This window comes from Podarcis erhardii (genome assembly GCF_964252035.2).
Source record: "Podarcis erhardii genome assembly, chromosome: 14".
In the NCBI taxonomy this organism is placed as follows: domain Eukaryota; kingdom Metazoa; phylum Chordata; class Lepidosauria; order Squamata; family Lacertidae; genus Podarcis; species Podarcis erhardii.
Window position 1 is genome coordinate 42,922,938 of NC_138503.1, and position 16,597 is coordinate 42,939,534.

Here is a 16,597-nt window from a genome sequence, read left to right on the forward strand (position 1 = left end):
GGGAGAATGATAAACTGTGGGAAAGTGATTATTTAGCCATTGTTCTTTCCCTGGGGTTTCTCTTGAAGAGTATGATAGCTAAAATAAGAAATCTAGATGATAAACAGACGAGGAGTGAGGGGGGGGGGATTTAGGGGAATACTTACAAAAAATTGATCTTAAATACAAATTCCAGGTAGGGGTTATCTTGTGACCAACAGCTGATCATACAAAGGATATAAGAAGGTAGAAAATAAGGTGAAGGAATCAATGCAGCTAAGCAAGATGTACAAAGAGCTGTTGTGAAATGTTGGGTGGAAAGTCTAAAAGAATTGTTTAAGAATGGGAAATGATATAACTGTAAACCTGAAAACTTATAAAAAAAATCTTCAAAAAGAAACTGAAGAGAAGTGAAAGGGACAGATTCCTCTATCCGTACTACTTTTGTAAACTAAAAATTGTTTTAACACATTCAGGACTCAGTTACATTAGTCAGAAAACAGTGTTTTGAATGTGTTATAAATATGCGACACCAGATGGTGCTGGAGAGCAAAATAAAATTCTAAGTGATTTTCCATAGCGTTTTCCCCCTTTTGTTATTATTTCTGACCACTTTGCAAATATTTCAAAGCAAGCAGATTTTAAAGGATTCTCCACTCCCCAACATGGATTTGGCATGGGATGGACTTGCCCATCTTCTCATAGGCAAGGAACATGGAGCAGATCAAGGTTGTTTCACCCATCTCTGCTGGTGGCAGAAGACCTGCCCACTAGACATCTGCCTTGTGCTGATTCTGCTGTCTCCCAGGTGCAAGTGAAGCCTGCACTTTTCTGCACCGTGAATTGTTGATAGTCATATTATTCTCCTACTGCTGCTTCTGCTCCTTTAACCCAGTTCTTGAAACAGTTTTCTTTGAATGCTGAATTCCTATTGTCTCTATTTATAATGTGATCCTAAGGAGTCTTGCAAGTGAGAACAAGTGTCAATATTTATAGCCCTCCACGATAAGAGAGGCTTGGGAGCACAAAGAAGACAATGGGAAAAGAATTTCCAAGACATTATCTCAAGAAACTTAAAAAGGCTCCAAGCCCAGCGTAATTTCAAAAGGAAGATTTTTCAAAAAGATGTGATAGTATATAATGAATACATAGCAGAACAGCTGCGGAAGATGGAAGGTGCTTGGTCTTTTGATACTTGCTCTACACCAGTATTTCCCAAACTTGGGGCTCCAGCTGTTTTTGGACTACAGTTCCCATCATCCCTGACCACTGGTCCTGCTAGCTAGGGATGTTGGGAGTTGTAGTCCAAAAAGTTCTGGAGACCCAAGTTTTGGAAACCCTGCTTTACATCAAGTTATGGGATCCTCAGGTCTGGGGGCCAAATATGGCTCTTCAAGGTTTTATGCCTGGCCCCCGCAGGGCCCTCACTAAGCTATGACCCCTCTCCAGGACGTGCCCTTCAATGGACCTGTTCCACACTCTTGGGTGCTTTTGCTTGGCTGGAATGTGCCTGTGAGTCAGGATGATGTTTCTTGCTTGCTTGGTGGGATGTGTGTCTGTGTAGAAAACCTTGGAATTTCATGGCTGGAATGTGGCTGTGGGAAAACCCTCTGCATGGAGGTATGTCAGACACCTTCATGATGCAGTTTCTGTGGTTTCCTGACAGTGGCGTAGCGTGGGTTGTCAGCACCCGGGGCAAGGCAAGTAATTTGCGCCCCCTAACCCCTGGATTTTAGCACTCGAGTGCGAGCGCGCCCCCCCCAGATGTTGCGGCCGGCCCCCCTGCACCCCCCATGCTACGCCACTGGGGCTGGGGGCGAGCGAAGGAGCCAAGGACCCCCCCTTAAGGCTCAGCAGGAATTTATTAAATTTATTATTTGCGGCGCCCCCGCGGGCCGAGGCAGCCGAAGCCCCCTCCCCTCGGGCGCCTCCCCGCCCCCTCCTCTCCTTGGGCTGTAGGTGGAGCCCGCGCTCCGAGGCGCTCCAGATCGGGGCTTGGCGAGCGCCTCTCCTCCCCCCGGCCTGGACCGGGGGCTTCCAGCCGCGCTCCGTCCTCGCCCGACCCCCCCCCCAGCTGAGAGTTGCGCTGAGAGCCGGAGCCAGCGGCGCCCCCTTCAGCCGGGAGACCCTTGCCCGCCCGCCGGCTTCCTCTCGGAGGGTGTTGGGGAGCGCAGGGCGCGGCGAGGCCCCTCGGAGCTCTCCTCCCCCCCAGTCGGCAGAAGCAGCCGCCGCCTGTGGCTGGGCCGAGGGGATGGCGGCGGCGGCGGGGTGCGGAGGCTGCCCGTGCCGGCCAGGCGTTGGTGGCGGCGGCGGCGCTGCTGCAGCGGCTGCTCCTCCTGCGAGCAGTGAGTGGAGCGCAGCCGCAGCGGCGGCGGCGGGGGGCGCGCGCGCACTAGGGCGCAAGGCTGGCGGTGGCGGCGGGGAGCCCGGCGGAGGAAGGAACTTGTCCCTTCCCTCTGGACTCGCGCCCCCCCAGAAGTTGCGCCCGGTGCGGCCGGCACCCCTGGCACCCCCCACGCTACGCCACTGTTTCCTGAAGACACACCTTTTTACTTGGGTCTTCGACACCTGATAGATATCTTTGCCGGACTGACCTTCTTCAAGTTGTTTGAAACTGCGTTTAATAGTGTCTTTTTAAATTGCTGCAGCCCACCCTGGGACTTTATGCTGAAAGGTAAGAAGGGTAAGAAATCAAAATTGACGACATCATTTTCTTCTTCCTCCTTGTCATCTTATATAAGTATAATAGCCATATCAATGGCCTTGTCTCAGTATACCTGAAGGAGCGTCTCCACCCGCATCGTTCTGCCTGGACACTGAGGTCCAGCACTGAGGGCCTTCTGGCAGTTCCCTCCCTGCAAGAAGTGAGGTTGCAGGGAACCAGGCAGAGGGCCTTCTCAGTGGTGGCGCCCGCCCTGCGGAATGCCTTCCCACCAGATGTCAAAGAAATAAACCACTATCTGACTTTTAGAAGACATCTGAAGGCAGCCTGTTTAGGGAAGCTTTTAATATTTGATGAATTATTGTATTTTAATATTTTGCTGTAAGCTTCCCAGAGTGACTGGGGAAACCCAGCCAGATGGGCAGGGTGTAAATAATAATAATAAAAGTCAGCACCAACCCTTGTGCCTGGAAACAGGTCTCCAACTACTCCATGATCCAGGATCTCTACATCACTGTTCAAAGTTCATGGTGCTTGAGAACAGAAAGTTTCAGGAAAGGACTTGACTCCAGGAACTATGGAGTGACTTGAGCACACAGCCCCAAACTCTCCACTTTGATTCCTACTTCTTTGCCTTGGGAAAGTTATCTGGAGTTGCTCTCCATGCCTGGCTACAACTCCCCAAATGACTAATTTGACGTGACACGTCCTAATGTAGTATGATCAGACATAATTTGATCTTATTAACTTCCATCGTAATATATTAGGAAACATCAGATTCCATTTGAGAAATATGTGTGCGTGCTGCATCAGGAGCCACCTTGAAATCATGCTGCCTTAATGGAATTCGGCAGTTGCATGGGACGTTTTGACCAGGTCCATATAGTTAGGCAGGGAGATGGAAGCTGCAAAGGAGGAGGAAAGGCCACCACCAACTGCACCCTCAGATGAAACTTGCAGTGCCTTGGAGGGTTCAGGTGAGAGGAATGCTATAGGAAGTTAAAACGCCTTGATAAAAATTTGCAAAGAGTCTGAGGAAGCTTTAGCTTAGCAATGGGGAATCGGTGGCCCTACGGACGTCTTGTGTAGGTTGACCATCAAGCTGAAAACCCTCATGTAGTGTGATTCAATAAAAAGGCTAGTTTTATCCAGAAGTGCCTGCTTATACTATGAATATGAACCTCTGGGTGGGCGATAAGTGACAGCCCTCTTCAAATATCTCAAGGGCTGTCACATGGAAGATGGAACAACAACAAGAAGAAGAGTATGGATTTGATATCCCGCTTTATCACTACCCTAGCAAGTCTCAAAGCAGCTAGCATTCTCCTTTCCCTTCCTCCCCCACAACAAACACTTTGTGAGGTGAGTGAGGCTGAGAGACTTCAGAGAAGTGTGACTAGACCAAGGTCACCCAGCAGCTGCATGTGGAGGAGCAGGGAATTGAACCCGGTTCACCAGATTATGAGACTACCGCTCTTAACCACTACGCCACACTGGCTTCCTTCAGATGTTAAGCTTGTTTTCTCCAGCTCCAAAGGGTAGGACTTGAACCAGTGGCTTCAAGTTTTAAGAAAGGAGATTCTGGCTAAACATAATTGTCAGGGAACTGCCATCAGAGCCAGAGGGAGAGGGAGGGCTCCAGAGGGATTCCGGAGAGCGTACCGGGAGGGAGAGAAGCAGCCCATCTTCTGGGGAAGGAAATCAGCGTAACACTAGTGGAGAAGGGGGGCAGATGGGGGAATCGGCGAGGGGGCTCCATGACTCCTCGCCGGAGACCAGCGGGGAGAGCACGGGTCCTCCGCTGCCCACACCCTCCCTGCGCAGAAGGCGTCCGCGCAGGGAGAGTAGGCGGAGACTAGGCATCAAAGAGCTTCTTTGCTGGAAGAAGTTTAAGAAATGCCCACTGACGGATTCTGCCAGCGATTGAGACAGCCACGGGTGAGTGGCTGTCCGGACAGAAAGGGTTCACCCAGGTAACTCAGCCAAGCGTGGCGCTGATTTACGCACGAGCAACCCCTAGAACCATTACAACAATGAAGAACCTTCTGATAGTAAGATCTCTTTGAGAGTGGAATGGTCTTCCCCAGGAGGTTGTGGACTCTTTTTCCTTGGGGGTTTTTAAGCAGAGGTTGGATGGCCGTCTGTCATGGATGCTTTAGTTGATATTCCTGCGTCACAGGGTGTTGAACTAGGTGACCCCTGGCTTCCTGTCCAACTCTACAATTCTGCGATTCTAAGTGGACACAGGGCAGCCTTCACATGAGTACAATACCTTAATGCTACTGCAAGCAGTTAACTACAGAACTCTCCTGTGTAATTGGCAGGGAAAACTGACTCTTTTAAAACTACCCATCAACATGGACATGTTGCCCAGCTCCCCTGGAAGCTCATACAACAGAAAATAATATTTAGAATATACTGGAACCTATTACATTTGTTTTTTAAAAGGGCTATCTAAGGTATCTAACTGTTGGAGATGCACTAGGGAAAATGCTTCTCTAAAACATATGTTTTTTCATTGTCCTATATTGAAAGATTTTTGGCAGAAAATAACTGAAACTTTCAACAGAACGGTACGAAACAACTTTACATTTACAGAGCAAAATATCCTCTTGGATTCTATACCCAGCACATGGAACCTTTCAAAAGGACAATATGAGTGGACTCTCTGTGCCCTTACCACAGCAAAAAGACTGATACTGGTGAATTAGAAAAATAAAAAGGTGGCTCATTTCTACGATTGGATTGAAGACTTATACAAACTCACAACATGTGAACAACTTGCATATAAGTACAGACTTGCTATGGACAAATTCAGTGACATTTGGAACCCATGTTTACAAATACTGTAATAGGTTAAGATCTGGTGAAGTACAATAACAAACTTGTAAAGTGTACAGTTTTGAGTTTCCCTCCCCTTTATTTTCCCTTCTACACGGATTCCCTTTCTCTTCCTCTCTCTTTTATTTACATCTCACAATGTTTAATGCACATATAATTATGTACTTTTTGAACTTTCAATAAAGATGCTTTTTTAAAAAAAGATGGGCATCTGTTATGAGGTTCTCCACTTCTGTTCCAGACATTATATCAGTATTCTTCTATGACCACCCCGGGATTCCCAAACCCACCACGCCAGCTGACTTTTCTCACCGACTGTCTTGGAATATTTAAACAGAGCACTCGGAGGCCTAATTTGGAGAGTTGGCCTTTCAGTCAATATCTTATATTCTCCCCCTTGCCCCTGTGCACACTCGCACGCAGGCACATTTTTTAACCTTACAGACTTTTCAACTCAAATCCTGTTTCATACCTGACCTTTCCCTGATGCATTAATGTAATGGAAAATGCTGAGGCGAGCAGCGTCGCAACGTGGCGAGGTGGATGTTAAACTTGATTGCTTAAGGTTAGAAACACTCAAGGACCAAAACAGGTACGTGGCTAAGAGATTACGTGGCTGCTACATTCAGAGGGTGAACGATGCTTATTTGAAAACGGGGGCAAGTGGGAGACCTCTGACTCTGAAATCAATTTTTTTAAATGCCCTGCCCATTTACATACATCTGGGAGCTTGCAAGTCTATTCTCCTGTTCATTTAATGATAAGTTGCATTTGCTCTGCCAACCAGCCAGTTCAGCCATAGCATCCTTGAGGTTTGCCAAGCTGCATCGGTATTCATAGAGGTCAGCTCTAACAGTGGCTGTTGGCCATCATCATTGAACAGAGCCTCCATGTTTGCATACAGTATATCTAACAGTATACATGTGCCAATACACATACAGAAAAGGAGAACTATTGCCTTCACATACTGCTAAGGAGCTTCCTGAAAGCACCCGGTGGTTGACTACTGTGGAAAACAGGGTGCGAGAGAAGCTGGATCTTCAGTCTGATTAAGCAGGGGGTCTCCAAACTGGATTGTAAGAAGGCCATCTTGATGTGGTGGGATATTTCCTGAATTTCTGAAACTTCTCTATTTCAGAGCCATCTGCTCTTGTGAGGTCCTTTTTCCATTGGTTTGATTCTTCTGGTTTTGGAGTGGGATGCTTATTGGCTGAGGGATCCTTGTTGGTGGATGGTATATATGCAGAAAGCTGCCCATTGCAGTACGGGTGGGGAAGTGTTTTCAGCCCCAGGACCACAGTCCTTCATGGGCAACCTTATTGAGGTGGAAACATCCCAGTGATGGGCATGGCTGCGGCCAAAAGTGGGTTCATATTAGGCTACATTCAGGACATTCACTCCAGATCTGTTCTGCATGCATGCAGGTAAGCAGGAGACAGTGTCACAGTTCAAGGACACACTCCAGCCAGGGAAAAAAATAATAATTAATGAGCGAGTGGGCCAGAGAGGGGTGTGGTATCGGAAGAGGCATGGCCTAGAGACAATCCCAAGGACCAGATGAAGAGAGCTGGAGGCCATATTAGGCCCCAAAGTCTGAGAATCCCCATCCCTGCCCATGCAGCTTTTACCTAGTAAGACAACCAACCAGCGAGATGCAAATAGATATGTCTCAGTGCAGCCTGTTGTTCAAAAGAAAGAAGCAAAGGGTGGGGCTGAAGAAGATAAATCCCACAGAGAACACCTAAAACAGCTCTTTGGAGCTTGGCCAGTGCTGATTCCGATCTCCCAGTGAGCCCATTGCCAGAGTTGCTGTGCTCTCATAGATACAAATTAATGCTGAATAAAACACAGGTGCCGGCAGAAAATTAGGTGTTTTAGATTAAGTGGACATATGGACTATTAATTGCATTTCCATTGCCAACATTCTTGACTGTCCTTACTCCTCCCCCCCCCCCTTTAAAGGATTCATTGGAAACGCTGCCAGTAGACATTTGAATACCATTTTAAATTAAATCCAATCCATTGCTGGTACATGACAATGAGCAAACAGGCCAGGGATGCTTGTGTGATGGATTGCAGGTGTTGAGTGGGCAGCCATGTGGAACAGCTCTGAGTTATGAAAGCCACAATTCAGTTCAGGGATTTCTTGGCTGATGGCAGCGCACCGCTTTCCACAGGAATCCACAGCTGGCTGTTTAAAATGCCCTCTGTCTTACCTGTCCTATTTGAAGCAGCTGCACATCACTTTGAAGAGTCAGGGCTTCCCCTCAAGAGTCCTGGGTGCTGAGAGATGCTTGGAGGCCTTCCTATTCCCCCTCCCACAAAGCTACAAATTCCAGAGCGGCTTAGCAATCAACCCATGTTCAGAGGGAATTCTGGAATTTGAAGCTGCGCAAGGGGATTAAGGGGGTCTCCTAACAACTCCCGACAGAGCTACACTTCCCAAGACGTTTTGGGGGAAGTCATGGCTGTTTTCATCCTACAAGTAAATTTAATAAAGTTGCCCAAGGACTATTTGTAAACTGGCATTTTATTAATAGAAATGACCTGAATTCAGTGCCGGATTTATGTATATTCAGCTAAACAAGCTATAGCTTAAGACCCCACTCTCTTGGAGGCCCCAAAGAAAAATTAAGGGGGAAAAACCCTGGATGTACATTTCCAAAATATAAGATAAAAAACAAATAAAATCAAACCTACATACAGCAAGAGTGTTTTGTGTTGCGTAGGGTCCTATGATGTAAGTAATGGGCCTCGCCTACTAGTCTGCTCCCTAAAATATCCCTGGTTTGCTCATTTCTATATATAGGGTGCCTACATTCTGCATGGACCAGTTGCATGACAACATGTGCAAATGGCTTTAGATACCTATTAGGTCCATAAATTACCACATAGCATATATTCAACACAAAAACCAGCGACAATTTGTTGTTGACAAAGAACAGCTGGACATATAAAGGGCCCCATTACCTCAGTAACTTAGGGCCTCATCAAACCTAAATCCGGCCCTGCCTGAAGGCATTTAGGGCTCCTGAGTCAACCTGTCATCTATCCTGTTCTGCTTGCACAAAGCTTATGTGCTGGTTAGACTATGGCCCCATCTGCACCATACACATGAAGCAGTATCATACCACTTTAAACAGCCAAAAGGAGAGGATGAAGTCAGAGTCTTGCCTGCATCATCCGCTTCTCCACCCCTCTCTTTGCTGCCCAACCCCATCCTTCATACCCACCCCACTTTTGACAGATGTAGATCACTCCTGATTTTCCTCCATCCCTATGCATTTCTGTTGCTCTCCTGCTGTTTTGTGGCCTTTTGTTCCTTGGGCTGCCCGTTGTTTCATGACAGCCTCTTCTTCTTTACCCTCACTGTCCTTCACCTCATTTGCCCAGACCTCCATTTAATTTGATTAGCCGTGTCAAGTCGCACTGCTTTCGTCAGACGCATTTCCCCCCCTAATATGATGACCTTGTGGATGAACAAAAACAGATTCGCAGTGGTTGCAACAACCGATTGGACTAAATGAGGGCAAATGAGACACTGAGAATCAGCCACCACCAGGGGAACCAAAAAGTGCCTGATAATTATTCAGAACTATGCAAGTGTTACAACAAGGGGAATATTCCTCTCTCTTTCTGCCATATGTCTGCCTGCAGCTTGCATTCCTTTCATATTAAATGCCACTGTTTTCTCTTAGATTCAGCACACATGGACCTGGTTGTTAGCTTTTGAAGTGCTGACTTCGCTGGGATGACGATCATAAAAATGTGTGCAATTTCTTGCGCTTAATTTCTAAAATGAAATTGGACAGGGCCTAGCATAAGTTGATCAGGAAATGTCTCCTGTTTTGGCATCTTGGCTGAACAGACTAAAGAAAGAACTATGGAATCCTCTCCCACAGGTGGCAATGAGGACCACCAACTTGGACGACTTGAAAAGAGGATTAGACAACTTCATGGAGGAGGAGAAGGCTAAAAATGACTACCAGTCAGGATGGCTATGTAGCGCTTCCACAGCTAGAGTCCCTATGCTTCTCAATACCAGTTGCTGTAAACTTCAGCAAAGGCATCTGGAAGGATACCATGTCATGTGTGCAGACACTGATGCCAACTCCAGGCACCCACAATTCTTTTGCCGTGGCTGCCCAGCCTCCGCCCCTGCTGCCACTCACCACCCACTACCACCCACTGCCACCCACCGCATGCCACTTTATCTCTGGCGCTCTGGCACTGGGGTCCTCTGCCACTGTGGAAATACTTCTAGGGTGCTGGTGTGGCCACAGTGGACCCCAACCTAGGCCCTGGGCCAAGGTGCTGCCTCATTGCAGGAGTGCGCACGTGTGACGTGACTTGACATGATGTCAAGGCTCTGTCAAGGCTTCGGGAAAGCTATTCTTCCCCTGGTGGCAGCAAGAGCAGAGAAAACAAAGTACAGTCATACCTCGGGTTACAGATGCTTCAGGTTCAACGTTTTTGGGTTGCGCACTACGCTGAATCTGGAAGTACCAGAATGGGTTACTTTCAGGTTTTGGCGCTTGTGCATGTGCAGAAGTGCTAAATCACGCTATGCGCAGAAGCGCCAAATGTAGGGATATCGCCGAGTGGACAGTGGGATGCCAGAGGGAGACACTTTCCACCAGCAGGCAGCCACGTCTGCCTGCACGTGTGATCTTGGGGTGCAGGGAAACCCCCCCGACAAGCCACAGCTGTCTGGTACATCATTCCACCTATGTCTGACCTTTTGCGGCCTCAGAAGTCAGCGGTGTCCTGTCTGTAACTTTTCCCCTGAGACCTTTTGTCTCCTACGTCATATACTGTGCAAGGGGAAAATGATGCTGTGGAACAGGTGCCAAAATAGCTTTGTACCACCCCACGATCTTGGGATGGAAGATGTGTAAAGGTCACAGCCCAAAAATGTATTTGCCTGGCTTGCATATTTGTCTCAATAAAAGGAGGCTCCACAGGAATGGTGGTAGCTCGCTTCAGACCACCTGTGCGCAGCTCACATGATGATCAACACCTGTCTTGGGCCTTCACTTCATCGAATCACAACCCGCACAGACGCGGCGCTGCGGGTTGCGAACATGCCTCCCGCACGGATCATGTTCACAACCCGAGTGTCCACTGTAGAGTCTCTCTCTCTCTCTTTAATGTATTTTTTATTAAAGATTCCTTGGTTTACAAAAGTATGTGCAATGTCTCTTTTTCCAAGTTACATTGGAACACCCATGGTGCAGACACTGGGGGGTAACTGGCAGGGAACGTTCTCGGACCTACTTGAAGCTGGGGCCTTCCACATGCAATGCAGAGGCTCTGCCACTGAAACACGACCCTCTGCCCTTTCATGCATCTGAGATAACTGAATGAAGATGGTAGAGCTGCAGGCCAGGGGCACTTAAGGTACTCAGGGCACAGGCAGAAACATATAGAGTGCCCCTGGGCAAATGAAGGTGACAGGAAAGGTGAGATCTCCTTGGGATTGCAATTTTTAGCACACCCTGTTTGCCATTTAAAGCATTCCCACCCCCTCAAAAAGGGGACTGGAAGTATGGGGGTTGGCCAAGAAAATACCTGGGTGCCCCCACTTACCACCTAACAATACCCTTGCTGCTATAGATAGGATTCCTTATCCCAGAGTTCTTCTGGTCATTGACCGAAATAGATATATACGAAATCCCGGAATACAATTTGCCCGGAATAAACACAGGTCAGCTGATCTTCCTCCACTCTCCTTTGACAACAAGAGTTGTGGTTTCACTCATTCCCTCCCCCCTCTCTGGTCAAAGCCTCGCCTCTTCTTTCTTTTTTGGTCTTTCTCCAAAGGCATAATTGGAATGGAAAGTGAAGTGTGTGAACTCCTCTTCCCTTTGATGAAATCAAATCAAAAGACTTCCACCTGTATTCTTGAGAGTCTCGGGGTCAAAGCACACCTCTGTTTTCCCCTTTGAAGATGCAGATGTTCCCCTGTTAAGCTGGGTGGCTCGTCTGTCACACAAGGGATATCACAAGGCTTGGCTTGCCTTTGCAAAATCTGCTGATCTTCAAATAAAACTTCAGCGTTTAGACACTTGGGCAAACGGCACTCCCGTAAGTCACTATCACTTGGGCTGCATGACTCCAATGATCTTGATGGTGAAGGATCTTGGAGATGGAATCCATCACAAGAAAGGAAGTCAGATGATTTCTTTTTTTAAAAAATAGATTTGCTTCAAACTTTGCCCCTTGCTGTCGGAAGTTAATCTGCAGAATAACTGCAACTGACTAGGTGAGTAAGTCAATTTATATATCCCAGTTGTTTTAAACTGGGGGACAGTGGGAATCTGAAGCTCTCAGCCAAATTTCAGTAGCACTGGTAAACCTCTAAATTGTGCAGAGGTTCATGTTTTTCAACCCTGTTCACCACCATTGCTTTTCCTGCTGTTTGGTCACCATTTGTTTCCTTCCTGCATCAGTACCACAGTTGATCCCAGCCAGTGAGGGATGTATGCAGGATGGTGTAATGATGCTCTGTAGCCAGTCATACTTGACAACATGCTGATTTCACAAAAACCAAACTAGCACAATATTGTCTACACCAACTGGCAGCAGCTCTCCAGGGTTCCATACATAGCAGAGTGGTGCATGCTCTAGTTATCTCCTGCTTGGACTACTGCAATGCGCTCTACATGGAACTACCTTTGAAGGTGACCTAGAAACTGCAACTAATCCAGCGTGCAGCAGCTAGACTGGTGACTGGGAGTGGCTGCCAAGACCATATAACACCGGTCCTGAAAGACCTACATTGGCTCCCAGTACGTTTCCAGGCACAATTCAAAGTGTTAGTGCTGACCTTTAAAGCCCTAAATGGCCTCGGCTCAGTATATCTGAAGGAGCGTCTCCACCCCCATCATTCAGCCCAGACACTGAGGTCCAGCACCGAGGGCCTTCTGGCAGTTCCCTCCCTGCGAGAAGCAAAGTTACAGGGAACCAGGCAGAGGGCCTTCTCGGTAGTGGCACCCGCCCTGTGGAATGCCCTCCCATCAGATGTCAAGGAACTAAACAACTATCTGACTTTTAGAAGACATCTGAAGGCAGTTTTTAATGTTTGATGTTTTATAAGGTTTTTAATCTTCTGTTGGGAGCCACCCAGAGTGGCTGGGGAAGCCCAGCCAGATGGGCGGGGTAAAATAAATAAATAAATAAATAATAAAATTTTATTTATATCCCACCCTCCCCAGTCGAAGCCGGGCTCAGAGTGGCTAACAACAATAAAAGTAACACAGCATTCTAAAATCAATTCACTCTAAAATCAATTCAAAATAAAATTAATGGCAACCATTGGGCTAGAGTTCTGTGAGGATTACCAAAGGAGGGGGTCAGACTGCCTTGACCAAAGGCCTGGTGGAACAGCTCTGTCTTGCAGGCCCTGCAGAAAGATGTCAAGTCCTGCAGGGCTCTTGTCTCTTGTGACAGAGCGTTCCAGCAGAAGTAAATATATAAATTTACTACTACTACTGTACACAAGTCGTTTCCCATCCCTACTTGGAAAAGCTGGAGATTGGACCTGGGTCTTTCTGCATGAAGATAGGCTGCTCTGTCACCAAACTACAGCCCTTCGCTATACTCAGGCCATTGATCAATCTAGCTCATTATTGCTTACACTGACCAGCACCAACTCTCCAGGGTTTCAGATGGGGAGTCTGTCCCACAACTCCCTGGGGATGCCAGAGATTGAAACCGGGACCTTCTGCATGCAAAGCAGCTGCTCTACCACTCGGCTACGGCCCTCCCAAGAATGGACAGGAATGACAAAAAGCAAATCTAACGCAACCCTTGTCTGTAGCCCATTAAGTCACCCAAAGCTGGAAGGACCCAGGGACAAGAGCCGAGTTTCCAAAATGGCACTGCTCCCTTCCCTTTGCCCTTCCTGCTTTGCTTTGCTTCCTCGCCTGTCACGTGGACCACTGAGCAAATAGTCTCTGCTTCGCTTGCAGGGATTTCTGCTCTCCAGAGGTCGGCTGGTGCCAGACCCCCTGCAGCAGCCCTGCTGGGTTTCGACAGCACTGGGTCATTTGGATGTCTTTCTGCCAGGCTTGCACAGCTCCCCAGGGCTGACCTTTCCCTGGTATCTGCAGACACACTGTTTCCTTCCAGCATGCCGCTGCCAATTTGCAGCACAGCCCCCTGGCAGCAGGAGTTCCATCTGAATTTCCCGTTCAAGGCTGCTCAGACACACGGCGAGCAGCAAATATTCCCAGGATAGTCCAAGAGGAGATCGTGGCATCAACAATATTAACCCAATTAATGGCAAAGGCATGCAGAGAGGTCAGTAAAGAAGACAATTTGAATTAGAGAGAGGGAATTGAGCACCAGGGTTGTAGAGTGCAGAATTGTCTATGCTGACCAGTTGAAGCTCTACAAAATTTCAGACAGAGAGTGTCTCCCAGCCCCACCTGGAGATACCGGGGTTGAAACTGGGACTGGCAGATGCTCAGTTTAACTCAGAAGTCTGGAGGTGTGAGATTATGTGTTTTCTTGAAAATTTAAATAAAGTGTAGACACCCAGCCCATTAAAGGAAACCAGAGCATTACAGCCTCCAAATTCTTCTCTGGCTCGGATTTTATTCCAAACCAGAAACAAATTCCACTCCTTCTCTCCCATTACCCACCCAGCCTTTTGAAAAAATTACGTATCCCACATCTTTGTGAGCCAGGCACCTTGAGAGGAGGGCGGGGGACCAATATACCCGAAGGAGCGTCTCCACCTCCATCGTTCTGCCCAGACGCTGAGGTCCAGCGCTGAGGGCCTTCTGGTGGTTCCTCTGTTGCGAGAAGCCAAGTCACAGGGAACCAGGCAGAGGGCCTTCTTGGTAGTGGCACCCGCCCTGTGGAACGCCCTCCCACCAGATGTCAAAGAGAACAACAACTACCAGACTTTTAGAAGACATAGAATCATAGAATCATAGAGTTGGAAGAGACCACAAGGGCCATCGAGTCCAACCCCCTGCCAAGCAGGAAACACCATCAGAGCACTCCTGACATATGGTTGACACCTGAAGGCAGCCCTGTTTAGGGAAGCTTTTAATGTTTAAAAGACCATTGTATTTAAATATTTTGTTGGAAGCCGCCCAGAGTGGCTGGGGAAACCCAGCCAGATGGGTGGGGTATAAATAATAAATAATAATAATAATAATAATAATAATAATAATTATTTTCATTCTCCAGCCCACTTAATGCATTCAGAACAACAGCAACACCTGCTGCCAAGTGAGTGAGTGGGAGGGGCTTGGAAGATTGTGGGTGAGTTAGAGTTTGGGGGACAAACTGTGTGGGGAGGGACAAGGTGGCATGGGAAGTTCCCCAGAAGTCACCTTTCCCAGGGCTCCCTCTGGCAGCAATGCTGGTTTAAGTGCTGATTTCATGCTGGGACATTGAGCACTCTATATTTCTCCTTCTTTAAAAATAAAAAAGCAGCACATGTCACTGGCTTGGCATTAGCACAAAAGAATTTGATGACCAGAGCATGCTTTTTTATCCCCCCCCCTTTTTTGCTTTCACCCTTTCTCTGTTTCTCTCTCTGCTCTGCAGAAGGATTAAGAACTTTCAACATTACACAGCTGAATATTCTAATATATTCTTGATCAACTCTTATTGATCTCCTTCATTATCATAATTGATCTTGTGTCCTACTGTGCAATAGGGGCTGCAAGTTTTGAGCTGCAGAGTTGCAATTGGCAGGATATATGGAAAAAGCAACCTTCAGAAAACCTAACCTCTGAAGGAGAAGAAAGCCACACAGGTAGATAGATCTGGAGGCACTTGTGGAATTTAACCTCTGCATATTGTAGGCTGAACAAATCTGAGCCACACCTATTAGAGAAGTGTGTGGCCTACAGACAATGAAGCAGGTAATCTAACCTCAGGGATCAAGGAGTTCCACATACAGGGAACAACCACTGAGCGCCTAGGAAGGCAATGGTTTGCAGTAGAGAAGAAGAAGAAGAAGAAGAAGAAGAAGAGGAGGAGGAGGAGTTTGGATTTGATATCCCACTTTATCACCAGCCTAAGGAGTCTCAAAGCAGCTAACAATCTCCTTTCCCTTCCTCTCCCACTACAAACACTCTCTGAGGTGCGTGAGGCTGAGAGACTTCAAAGAAGTGTGACCAGCCCAAGGTCACCCAGCAGCTGAATGTGGAGGAGCCGAGACATGAACCCGGTTCCCCAGATTACGAGACTACCACTCTTAACCGCTACACCACACTGGCTCTGGTAAGGAGGAAAAGCTGGTAAGATCCGCACCAATAACTGGAACTTCCAGGAGACTGGGGAAGAGAACTTGCTATCATTGCCCTCTCCAGAATTTCCCTTTTGCTGCTGTTGGTCTCTCCTGGAGGAGAGATGCAGGAGCTTCCAAAACTACTGTATCAAGGAAACAGATCAGGTCACTTATGAGGAATGGTTGCAGTTTGGGGGACTTTAGTGTTAGTTTAGAGCAGGGGCCAGCAAACTTTTTCAGCAGGGGGCCGGTCCACTGTCCCTCAGACCTTGTGGGGGTCTGGGCTATATTTTGGAAAAAAAATAAATGAACAAATTCCTTCAAGAAGTTTGGTCATAGCTGTCAACTTTTCCCTTTTCTTGCGAGGAATCCTATTCTGAAAAAGGGAATTTCCCTTAAAAAAAGGGAAACGTTGACAGCTATGGTTTGGTCCCATTGCAGAGTAGGTTCTCTGCCACCCCACTGAAGACAGATAATTATATAGTTCATGAAATGTATATACCACTTGACTGTAAAGCAACCACCATCACCTGAAAGTGATTTATGAAAAGAATTAAACAATGAAATTATTAGTTTTAAAAAAGAAGAAGTTAAATACAAAAGCACAGGCTTGAAGCAAATTACCCTTGGAGTCACTTCCAGCTCTACGATTAGGTGATTCTATGTGTCCCAAGCAGGGATGAAGAAGAAATTCAACTTTGTTTGCATGTTAGCTAATTGTGCTTCTCAGAACAATTCCACAAACTGAAACTGAACCAAATCCTTACAAAGTCCTTTGAATTTCGTGAGGGAATACTCCAACCGAATGATACATATACAAATGCATATGTCAGAATTAAATGTGCACAAAACCACACATT